The sequence below is a fragment of the Symsagittifera roscoffensis genome, chromosome 4, assembly GCF_963678635.1.
Source record: "Symsagittifera roscoffensis chromosome 4, txSymRosc1.1, whole genome shotgun sequence".
NCBI classification, from domain to species: Eukaryota; Metazoa; Xenacoelomorpha; order Acoela; family Convolutidae; genus Symsagittifera; species Symsagittifera roscoffensis.
This window is the reverse complement of record NC_087065.1, coordinates 64,819,865-64,831,844: the sequence shown is the minus strand read 5'-3', so window position 1 is coordinate 64,831,844 and position 11,980 is coordinate 64,819,865.

Below are 11,980 nucleotides of genomic sequence, written 5' to 3'. Positions count from 1 at the left end.
TTGAAAGGCATGACCATGAATGGATGGAGACCATGCAGAGGTTGACCATCACTGAAAGAACGGAGAAGAGACCGGTAGTAATTCGGAGTCGGGACGTTGAACTGGATTGCCGATCGATAGTGAATCAGTTAGTGAGTTCGATACCAAAAGATGTCTTTTTGAGGTATTCGTATGTGGAACTTCAACTAGCAACCGGCACTCAAACCGTTCAAGTGGTCAGTGTTAAATTAAGATCTAGCGTGACGAGAAGAGTTCAGTTCACTGATGCGAAAAGGAGTACGAGCCGAGCTCGGACTGTTCATCCGGAGATGAAACATTGTCAGGGGAGTCAAGTCATGCCTGGCCTGGCCAGGATGATTTGTCCGGGAGTCCACGCTAAAGCAACGAAGGGACAAAATTTTGTTCGGGGAGTCGAGAAACGTCAAGAAAAGATCAGAGGGCGGCGATGCAGACTCTATCAGCTCGAGTGATGGGTCAGAGTCTCAGTCTTGAGAAAATGTGACAGAAACTACCTCCAATCCCGACGTCTCGGAGATTGCGATTCATTTTTGCTATTAGAGTGGAAGCAGCGCGGGCTGGTTAGAGAAATGCATCAAGACCCAGAGTGAGACCGGTGTACCTCCGATGAGGAAGGCACAGGAGTTGATAATGCCGCAGATGAGCTTGAGTTAATAGCAAGGTCGAAACGTCCGACTGGACTACTCCCGCATGCTACGGTCGTCCGTACCAATCTGGAACTGTTAGAGCAAGACGCGACACCTTCGAAAAAGATATGATGAGTTAAAATGATGGACGATGCCCATGCTCCGGAGATAATCAACGGACAGCTAAATGTGATGAAGACATATCTTAAAGCCAGGTACCGACTTTCGGTCCTTTTAAGTGCTTAACAAAACGATAGGATGACAAGCAATCTAAAGAGATGAATAGAAAACGGAGCAAATGACAAAGGCAATTTGGAAGAAAACAGCTATAAGATCACAGAAAAATTTTACATAAAGAGAAAGGATTTGTTATACTTCAACAAAAACGGGATTGTGGCCTGCAAGCGCAAAGAAAAAGACAAAGTCCTTTTCAAATACAATTCGATAGTGCTACCAAAGCTGTATCAATTCCCTTCACACGATCACATTGGTCATTAAGGCGTGGATAAGGTGTATAACCGGATACAGAAGCAATTTGAATAGCCTGGCCTGAAGACGGTCTGTGAGAAATGGATTTCTGCATGGTTGTCATGCCAGAAAGCGAAGGATCCCATGAAGTTGAGATTTCCACTTCAATCGATAGAGTCGTCAGATTTCAATGAGATGGTACAAATCGATCATCAGAAAATATGCATGGCGGCCACGGGCTATAACCAAGTGGTGGTAATGATTGATCTTTGTACGAAATACTCAGAGGCAGCTTCCTGCATGACAGCATCAGCGGAGGAGACGTTTGATCATTTGATAAATGTTTGGATAGCAAGGCACGGATGCCCGATGGCAAAGCATTCGTTGGAGATCTCACAAAGGAGTTGATGAAGAGGTCGCAAGTGGCACAGGCCCACTCGACCACTTATCATCCACAAACGAATGGCCTGCTCGAAAGACAAAATCGCACACTAGTTCCATGTTGAGGATCTATTGCTCACGATACATGGAGGACTCGGATAGGCACTTGCTGCAGGTAATGGGCGCCTACAATAGCACCGAACACTCCACTACGGGAATAAGCCCGCATATGATGTTAACAGGCCACGAGAAGGCCCTCCCATTAACGTTCTTCTACCCTGAGTACGAGGGTAAGAGGACAGCAGAAACTGAATGGTCTGTGCAGGAGAAACACGCATCAGGCACAAGTCAGGCAGAAAAGGAGGTTTGACAAGAGGACCGCTGATGCAAAAGCCTACTATGTTGTTCCAGGAAGTCGTGCCTCCAAAGGGAACCAAAAAATTGCTGAAAAATGGCGTGGCCCATTTCAAATATTTGAAGTGCACCAGGGTGGTCGTTTTTTACTGATTGAGCACCGGACGGGCAGCTCAATACGAGATTATCAAAGCGCACAATGCCTCATCGGAGGACTGGTGCATTCCGGCTGACATGCATGATGAGGACTACTTGATAGTTGACCCGGCCTGCGAGGTGAATGAGAGAGGCACACACGACAAAAACGACAGGAATGAAGTGGTGGATGACTGTGATCTGCCACTTGACCTGGAACTAACCGAGCGAGTTGAGGTTGATGACGAAACCCTACCATATACCGAAGAGGACTGGGACTGCCCCGAGCAGATCAAACTTGAGAAAGGAGTAGAGCCTGAGTTCCCTTCACCATGGAGACGCGCCAGGGCAAGAGGGGAAGAAATAAAAAGAAAAACAACTCGTATGGTGAAGACTTTGGCGTGGACAGGATTGTTTTGACCGAGTTGGCGGTTTCGATTATGGGTCTGGACGAAATAGTGGTGTCACAGGAGGTCGACCAGATCAACGACACAGACCAGGACTGGATCGACAATCGCTCAGAACCGGAAGTGGAATTTGACGATTAAGGATTTCGATCTGACTAGCATCAAATATATCAGTCACGAAAACACCGAGTCCAAATGGGTCGCTCCAGATGGTCCCTTACTTGTTCCCGAATCCCATCCATCTGCTCGATTCTGGACGATCGACGGGAACGTCGATGGATATTTTTGTCCGTGGAGTGGGGGTAGGACTCACCCACACCAAAAATTTTATGATCAAAAAAATAAAACCGGCAAGGGAAACAGGAGAATTGGAAACGGAGGGCAAAAACGCTCAGAAACCGCTTTTTTTGGAAAAATTTTCAAGTCATATTTTAATCTACCGAATCCCTACTCAAACAACATCATTGTCACAGACAGTGATTTCATACTCACGGAACGTACGAGCGCTACAGCGAAAACCGCTGATGTAAGTTTTAAAAACAGCATTAGCGGCCGATTTTAAGAGAGAGTACAAGAATATCGAGTTTTTGTGCAAACAGAGGTCTAATTTTTGAAGGATGATAGCGCTGCCCCCTGTTGCATCACAGATACTAGGAAAATACTTGTGCTTCTTGGTAACTAAGGCCACTGACAGACATCACGTGAAACCCGCGAGTTTAGTGCTGGCACTAACTCGACTCAGGGACTTACTAGTTGAGAGAGGAGTGACCTCGCTCTCCTTGCCGGTCTATGATCCCAACAGGGGAAAACTGCATCCGAGAGAGCTATATGCCCTAGTACATGTAATATTTTCGGAAGCGGACATAGAGGTGTACTCACATAAAAAATAATATCTGAGCATTGGCTAGAGCCACATTCAGTGCGAATAGTTTTTGTTAGGTTTACTTTTTAGATATTAAGATTAGGTTTTAGGATATTTATTAGGTACTAGATTTTTAAATAATAGTGTTGATGTAAGATATTTGCATCTTATATTATTGTTAGGTTACGTTTTATGCGACGTTTATGTTATGGTAACATGGACCACTCCAGGCGCAAAAGATGACAGCGTTCAATTATATTAATTTGACAAGATCGCAGGTGGACGATCTACCTTGGTGCTAGCTTTTAAAATGAGAGCAAAAAGAGGATTTCATTGCAAAAAGGAGCAAAAAGGAGCCTCTCATTGGGGCAAAAAGATCACGCGATGGGCCGGGCCCTTCACATTCGGTAGATTCCCCAAGAGCAGCTCCTCCATCCAAGAAGGTGAGAATGAATGAGATCGAAATACAGACGGCAGAAACCAGTGAGACTCTCAAAAAAAAGGGACAAAGACTGGAAAAAATTGTGCGCTAAGTTTGATGAATACAAAGAGAAAGCGAAAGATCTCGACGAATGGAAGAAAAAGTATGACCAGTTACAGATCGCTTTCAAGGAGGAGGAAATAAGGTACCTGAAGAAGTTGTATATGGCGAAAGTGGGCCGGATATCACCATAGGTTCTAGTGACGATGAACTCGGGTGGGTCCAAGGACTCGCAATCGAGGATGAAAGCACAGGAGCTAAGCGTTTCCAGGGAGCCCGTGGCCCCTCCGCAGGCATCGCAGTCTGCATTGAGTTCTATGAACACTATACCCGAACCATCAGATACCTATATGGCTCCTCAGTTCCAAGAATTGTTTGAACAAGTGGTCAGAGCAACGATGAACGAACTCAACAGAACCAGCGGACGAACAATGGGCAGAGTCGTTCCTTCCCATCGCAAAAGTCGCTCTTCGAGCAACTCAGAGCGAACACCACAGGCGATTGTGCCAGCGGGCCCTACGAGTGGCGAGAATACTTTGAGGTCTGGTGTGGTGGACATCAGGAAGAATCTCACAGTCCGCAACTTCTTTTTGCAAGTGGCCGCGGAGCATCCTCGAGCCTGCCTGAACGGAATGAGTTGGAATCCTGCCATCGGCAATCAAACAATTCCTTCAGGGAGTCATCATCTGGTTGTAGGGGACAGGTTGGTGAGAGATCTGAACGAGATCTTTGTCAGTGTTCAGACCACTGTTCTATTCTTTGGTGGAGCCTCTGTGGCCCAAGCGATCAAATTGATGGAGTGCTAGAACGAAGACCAGCTTGACACGTTGATACTAATGCTGGGCACCAACGACATCTCGAGGGCTCCTGTTACCAGAGAGCAGGTGGGCAAGTGGGAAAAATATCAGCCGAGGCTTGTGGTGCTGTGCACGATCCCACAGAATCCGGAAGTGGGCACTTTATGAATGGCAACGTGAGCCGATGGAATGAAATGATACGTAATCTGATCTGAAGCAATCCAGGCGAGTTACGACTCATGGATTTGGAGAACACGTTCCGCATGACTGACCATTTCGCGCTCACCAGAGATTCCATACAATTTAACACCCTACAGGGGAGGCGATGGATCAACGACGCCTCTCAGACAAAGATCGAGGAAAAAGAAGAAGAACTCAGGACAACTGCCCGCGACAACCCCTGCTCCTACGGGAAGTTCATCGGCAACTACTGCACCTACAGAGGGAGTTGAATCGACCAGTGTGCTGCTATAGAACCGTCCAGATCCCAGCGCATGGGGGCAATATAAGGCTGATATGTTAGCGACTCTGAATATGAATACATTGACAAGTCGAGAAGACGCTAAAAGAATGATGGACGGAAATGAACCCACGGTGTCGGGATTGTTCCGGATACTGAGCGTGGACTGGCTATTGGCAGAGCAAGAGCAGTTCAGCTCCGCCGCCACGCTCAGGTTTGTGCATCTCGATGGGTTGCCTCAGAACAATACCATGGGATCCCTCATTACACGATCCCTGACAGACGTCCGTCGGAGGGCCCGAGAGTTGATATCACCTCTCCGGAAGGGCAAATTCACGACGGAGACCAAGCCCAGTAATAAATACCACAAGATGTATAGGCTATTCTACAAGCCGCCGGGCCAATAACCGGGCAAATTTTCGAGAGAATATCCCCGAGCGACCTCGGTGGAAGGGGAAGATAGGAGATATAAAGGACTGGAGACACCGATGGGTGATAGTCTGTTTGCTGCCTAAGATCGCCTACAGTGCCGAGGGCTACTGACTCGCCTCACGGATGGATCAGTTCCCAGCAATGAGGTTATGGGAGAAACAATTATGACGCTCCTTTCGGCCATGACTGAAGTGGAGACATCGATGCGGCAACGTTTTACCAAGAACGCGGTGAAGATTGTCTTTGTATTATCACCAGGATATGCGGCGCTACCAGAACCATTACAGTTTGTGTTATCGACGTGATCAGTCCCGCGCCGAACAGATCTATCGATCATAACAATTACTATCCTCTTCGCTCAAAACTTCCTGATGTCTGGGCGGACATTTAGAACGCCATCCAAGGGTTCAAGGAGCATATCACAACTCGTGTGGTGCTGGATGAATTCCTGGGGTTGGAACTGTCCAACTTCGCCAGGTTGTTAAAACTGAGACCAGGAGTGGATGACGACCATGTATTGGTACAGCAAGTGGCGAATGACCTCTGGTTCAGGCAAGTGGATTACGTAAAAAATGCACAGGAAAGAATGGTCAGAAGGAATCTGACATCATCAGAAGAGGACTTCATAGCACTGGCCCTGAGGACAAAGCGACACACTAACTCATGGCTGCATTTGTCACCGAGAGTGTGTACATTGTAAGAAGACGCTTTTGAACATGCTCCAGTAGTGATTAAAGACACGCTGGCTGGATGCATGTTGCTACAATTGATGCAAGACAGGAATACAATGTCGTTGGACAAGTTCCAGGCGGACATTTTAGCTACAAAGGCACATTATGAAAGATCTGGGAGGAATGGGAGTGGGATGGATGCCATCCTTCTTGTCCACTTGCTATCCAAGGGCCTCCAGGAACCTAATCGCGAGCTTCGTTAGAGATGTCAGGAAACTGTCGATCGGCCTAGTGTTGGCATTGTATGTGACATTTGGCCATGAAGCTTTTCACTCAAGTGCTAGCTGATCTGAGGCTAGATGGACTCCTCACGCTAATCACGATGACATACGGTCGATTGGGTGATCTTTTTGTGCTCCTGCGCTACCCTGAGCAACTACGCGGAACGAGACTAGAGTTAAACGCGCAGTTGGAGATCGCCTCATAATGAAAGGTTGGAGAATACTCTTGATCCAATATCTACTGCAACAGAACAGGAGCATCACGGTAGAGGATAAGATCGCGACGGGAGCAAGTGAGTGCAAGAGGCATCGCGGTATGCCTCTGCTAATCGATTTGGCTGTGATGATGCGGATCGATCCGCTAGCTCTAGTCTTTGGATTGAGAGAGTTCGTGACGGTAGTGTATGGACCAGTGATGTCGCACGTTTTTATTGATGTGCAGGTAAAGGCGTATAGGAGGTCATTATTATATGTCAACCTAGTCTGAGTAGTGGATTGTTCTGTGCTGAATTGGGTGGAACAAAATGAACTGAGAGGATTGGCCAATGATGACAGACTGTTTGGGAAAATAGCGGGGCCTGGATGGATATTGATGGACTTCAATAACAATTTGAAGTGTCGAATGGGCGGTGAAGACTTTTCCCATATCCATTTCAACCCCAAGCTCTGGAATCTGCGACCAATAGCAAAGGATTCTGGAGAGGCGATGCGAGTCCCGGCTTGGCCAGAAGCGTATGCACACCTTAGAGAGAATCAACACGTGCCAATGCCCTCGGTACCCGCCGATAAGGAGGATGCTGCTGGGAGTCATTTCTCCTGCCAATGCCCCTCAGCGTCTGAGTGAAGGAATGGAGCCGCGCTTCATCAGCTGGAACGTTGCGGCGATGCATACGTTTGATTTCACTTTTCCTGATGCATGGAGCCGGAGGAAGATTAAGGCACCACCAACCAGGAAGCCCGGGATTTCCGCTGATGTATAGAACAATGTGTATACACCAGCCGATGATTGGTCCCGAGTGGTGGGAGGTGAAAGTGGTGGTGAAAGTGTAGCCAGGGGAGGTGAAAGTGGTATTATTGGAAATGTCAAGGGAGTGCGGAGAAGGCATCTACATGACAGTGGATGAGCTGGCGCCACATGGTGATGAGTCGGTGGAATTCTTGATGAACGATTTGCTATTCTACCACGCAGAGGACCTGACTGTGCCGGCTCGGCCGGACTCGGGCTTGGATATGCGCCAGGTCCCTTCGATACCTGGACCGAAACCAGATGCCAATGACAATGATGCAATGAACGAGCATGACGATCCCATGGAAGGGAGAGAAGACAAAACGAGCGGACTAGATTTAGGCGAGTTGGAGAGGGACTTGCAGGAGTATCAGTTCAGTGAATATGATGTCGACGTGGAAGTCGATGGGCCTCTATTGTTGATGACGCCATCTTCATTCATGTCCCCTACAAAGGAGGCACCAGCAAACCTGTCTCCAGTGGACCTAGTAGGCCTGGCATTGGACTCTCGGAGAGGGGATGCACAGAAGCTATCCCACGAGTCACCTAGGAGAAACAGCATTGATAAGACTATGAGGGTATTCTTCCTGGACACGTTGCCAGAGGATTAATGGGAGAGATACCAAAGCAAACTGGAACGGAAGACGGGAGCAACTTGGATCCGAGTGGCCTTCATGGAGAGGACTTGGCACGTGATACGAAGATACGGGACGCAGTCCGTAATGAAGGTGGGGTTAAATCAACCCAATATGCGCGAAGTTCTAGGGAAACTAATGAGCTCCAACGAATCTGACGGTTTGACCGAGTCAGTCACGGAGGACAGTGTCGTTGATTACCAGATCACTAAAAAGCCGCCCTTCAAGCGAGCCAATAAAGGGCTGAACATATTGGAAGGCAAACTAGGGAGCAAAACAGTGAATCACAGAGTAATAAAGTCGAAAGCAAATGTAGCATTGACCTCAATAGGGAAAATTTCTCGCCCGAATGTGAATGGCTAAGTGGATCGTGCGGCACTGGGTGGGGGATAAAAAGAAAACCTGATATCACCTATGTTATTGGCCGGCTTGATCTCAACCGCCTCGCAATCGAGAAAGAGCGTAAGAACCTTGACGGACACGAAACTTGAGATGGAAGTCACCAGCCAGTGTGGTTCTGTTGGGCTTGATGACTACAAGCCTTCGCGAATGAACATGGCACGAATGAAGCTGGAGGGACGACTCGACGTGGTCGAGTATAGTCAGATTACAGTACCTGACTCAGTCCACATGGGTGATTCTGCTGGTGGCTATGTGGAGATGCTCAAGACTAGGAACTCGGCGAGAGGGCACTTGATGGCTTGGAGTGAAAAGAAAGCCATGCAAGAACATCTCTAAGAGTTAATGGAGGGCTCCAATCTGAAACAAAAGGGGTATGGCACTGTGATGTCATCGGAGGAAAATGAAAGTGGATTGGAACAGCTGTTAAAAATCTCTTAGAGGGTCGCCCTCCAATGATACTTCGACAAGACGATGAATGCACCTTCAACGGTGGCGGCGTATCTGCGATAGCACGGGCCAAACGTAAAGATGCCCTTTGTTTTGTGAGATTCGTGGTGGATCGCATCCCCACTCCTGTGTTAGAAGAATGTATAAAAGCCATTCGGCAAGGGGGAGTTGATCGTGAACGGACTTTCCTGAGGGCTCTGCTGGAGTCGTACCAGGACATGCCGCTGCAAATACCGACCAGGGAGCCTAATGATGTAGAGAGCTACCGAAGACTAGAGGAGGTGAGGAGATACTCCAATAAGGAGCTCAAAGTGGGTCGTGAATCAGTTGAGAGGGCCAAAGATCCGAGGGACCACGGTAAACTGAAGTAATTTCAGTACGTGTCAGGCATACCCGGAATGGCTTACAATCTCTTTTTTTGGACGAGGAAGCAAGGGAGGCATATTTTGACTTCGAACAGGTCATAGTCCTCGATTTCTGGATCGAAAGAGTGAAGGAAATCTGAATGCTAACGGTTAAACAGCCAAAAATGGGCATCTTTATAAAAGAAAGAGTGGTCGAACCCTGGGTTCCGGAGCTGAAAGGGCAGGTGAGCTTTGAATGTGGTTCATGGGTCGGTCCCTTGAGAACCAGCTTAGTGACCATGTGGGAGCTCATAAAGCCTTCATTGTGCCCGCACCCGAACGCCGGTTTGATATGGGATATGACGGCAGACGTCTAACTAGATTTAGATTATGATGGAAGTCTGCATGATTTGGCCGTGATGCACCATCTATTGCCGCTGAAGATAGTGAAGCAGGATGGCAGACCAACCACGGAATTATCCGAGGGAAATTCTCCAGTTGATTGGATGAAGCAGAGCACTTGCCTTGCTTCCAGCTGTGGGATGGAAGGACACGTGTGTGGGACTGGCCATTGCTTAAATTCGCGGAGTGAGCAGCATCGCCAACCGAATTAAATGGAAGATTGAGTATGTCGGGCAAAAGTTAGGTGGAATTAATTGCGGACTGCCATGGAGTAACGGAAGTGAACCTGATTACCGCTTTAGGATTTTACAGCATGACCAGCTCGATTGAGTCATTGGAACGCCTGGAGCGTGCCCAAGGGCTGTTTACGTCCTTGAAAGTGGAAGTGTTACCTGGAGCGTTACAGACTGAGCAGAAAATTGGAGGTTGGCGGGAGGAAAATGAGATGAATCTGAAAGTTAGTGAGGCATATCATAGACCTGCTGGCTCGAAGTATCTAGTGGATACAAGCTTTGCACCATAGTGTAATAGTAAATATCCCACGCACATGGTGTATTTGGATGCGAGGACACAGCAGGTGTTGGTTGATCAACTCTTCCAGAATGTCAGAATGTCGGAATGTCGGAAAGGTCAAATGAATTGTTAACGAAGATCATTCGGGCTGTCTTGAAGAGATCAGAAGGCGAGCTGCAGATGTAGTGGGTGAAACTTTTATGAAGTTGAGTGAGGGTAATGTGAGTGATGTGAATGAATAACCATAACGTCTGCGCTAGGCAGTGGCAGCGATACTTCCCATGGGTCATCGAGATGTTTCTCCCGGTCCGGTATCCTGAAGCTTCTAGCAAGGGTTCCACGTCAGTCATGATTTGGTGCATTCCAACCTCCTCATCTAAAGTGGGGATTTCAGTCGGTAACGCTCCACTCGCGGAATTCCAAAAAAAAGAAGGCGAGTGAAGCATAACCGACTGAAATCCCCGCTTTAGATGAGGAGGACGGAATGCACCAAATCATGACTGACGTGGAACCGTTGCTAGAAGCTTCAGGTTACCGGACCGGGAGAAACATCTCGATGACCCATGGGATGTATCGCTGCCACTGCCTGGCGCAGACGTTATGGTACCCCAGGAGAGCAAACCTAGTTCTGGTTTGGGATGCAGAGGAGTTATTTTCCATGCGATTGCCTGATCAAGCACAGGACGTGACGATGATACTGGTGGCCAGCGCCATGCTAGCAGTTAGGTGGCTGAAAACCAATGTAGTGACGACTGAACAGGAGATGGCCGTGCCAACTCCAGAGCAACTGACCAGAGTGAGCCTCAGTAAGAAGCTGGATTTGTTCAGGACTTCTTTTAAAGATCTGAGTATACCGAAAGCAATCGAGAGGATATGGGCTAGACAAAGACTGAAGCCTTGGTTCCATTCAGTAATGACAGCACGGGTATATGAACTCGCGAAGAGTCATATGTCCCGAAACACGGAAGCCTATCAATCCTTCCAGCTAGATATAGGACCAGGGGCCTATAACAGAGCATTCCTAACCCATAGGAGCAATGTGACGACAGCTGTGAAACGAGTAGCTAGGATGCCTGGCTTCACAGAACAAGAGAAGAAGGAGGTCTTTCAAGCTGACCTAGAGCGGAATGTGAGCCTGTGTCTGCATATCAGCTTCTGCAGGAATCGAGAGCAGAAAGACGAGACACGAAGTAGAAAGGGAGAGAGATAGAAAATTTAATTGAGGTAGAGTGTGAAAACTTCAATTAATCAACCAAGACTGATTATTGAAACTTTCAAACTTTTTGTTTTGATGTTTTTTGGTCAAACCAGATTTTGAAATTGTTAGGAAATGGTGCAAATGTTGAAATACAAGGGAAAGATTTAATTGATGATTAATTATTTATATAGAACCTAGGTGAGTATATTTACCTATTTAAAACTGACTGAAGTTTTCAACCTGTATAGGACACATCTCCACTTTAAGGCGACCTGGTAGGGTTTCGGTACGCTTGCTCAAAGAGGGTGATTACCTCATTACCTTTCCTAGCCACAGAGTTTCTGAAATTTAATATTGAGGGCAACAGCATAAATGAACGATTATATTTTGTGAGTTACATTAAGTTGATTTTAACTGGTGCGTGGCCATGCCACGTCCCAAACCTCTTTAAATCAGCGAGAGCGAGAAGAAATTTTACGGTGAAAGGACGTAAGTAGTCAGAAAAGAAATTTTATCTTGGACACTTTTCATAGAGCAAATTTTGAGAAAATGTTAGAAAGCAGTGAAATGTAGTGAGATGCTATTTATGACACGCAGTGAGTTGAGGTGAGGTAGATAAAGTTTATTTTTCTGACGCAATTTGTAAGTTGATTATAGAAA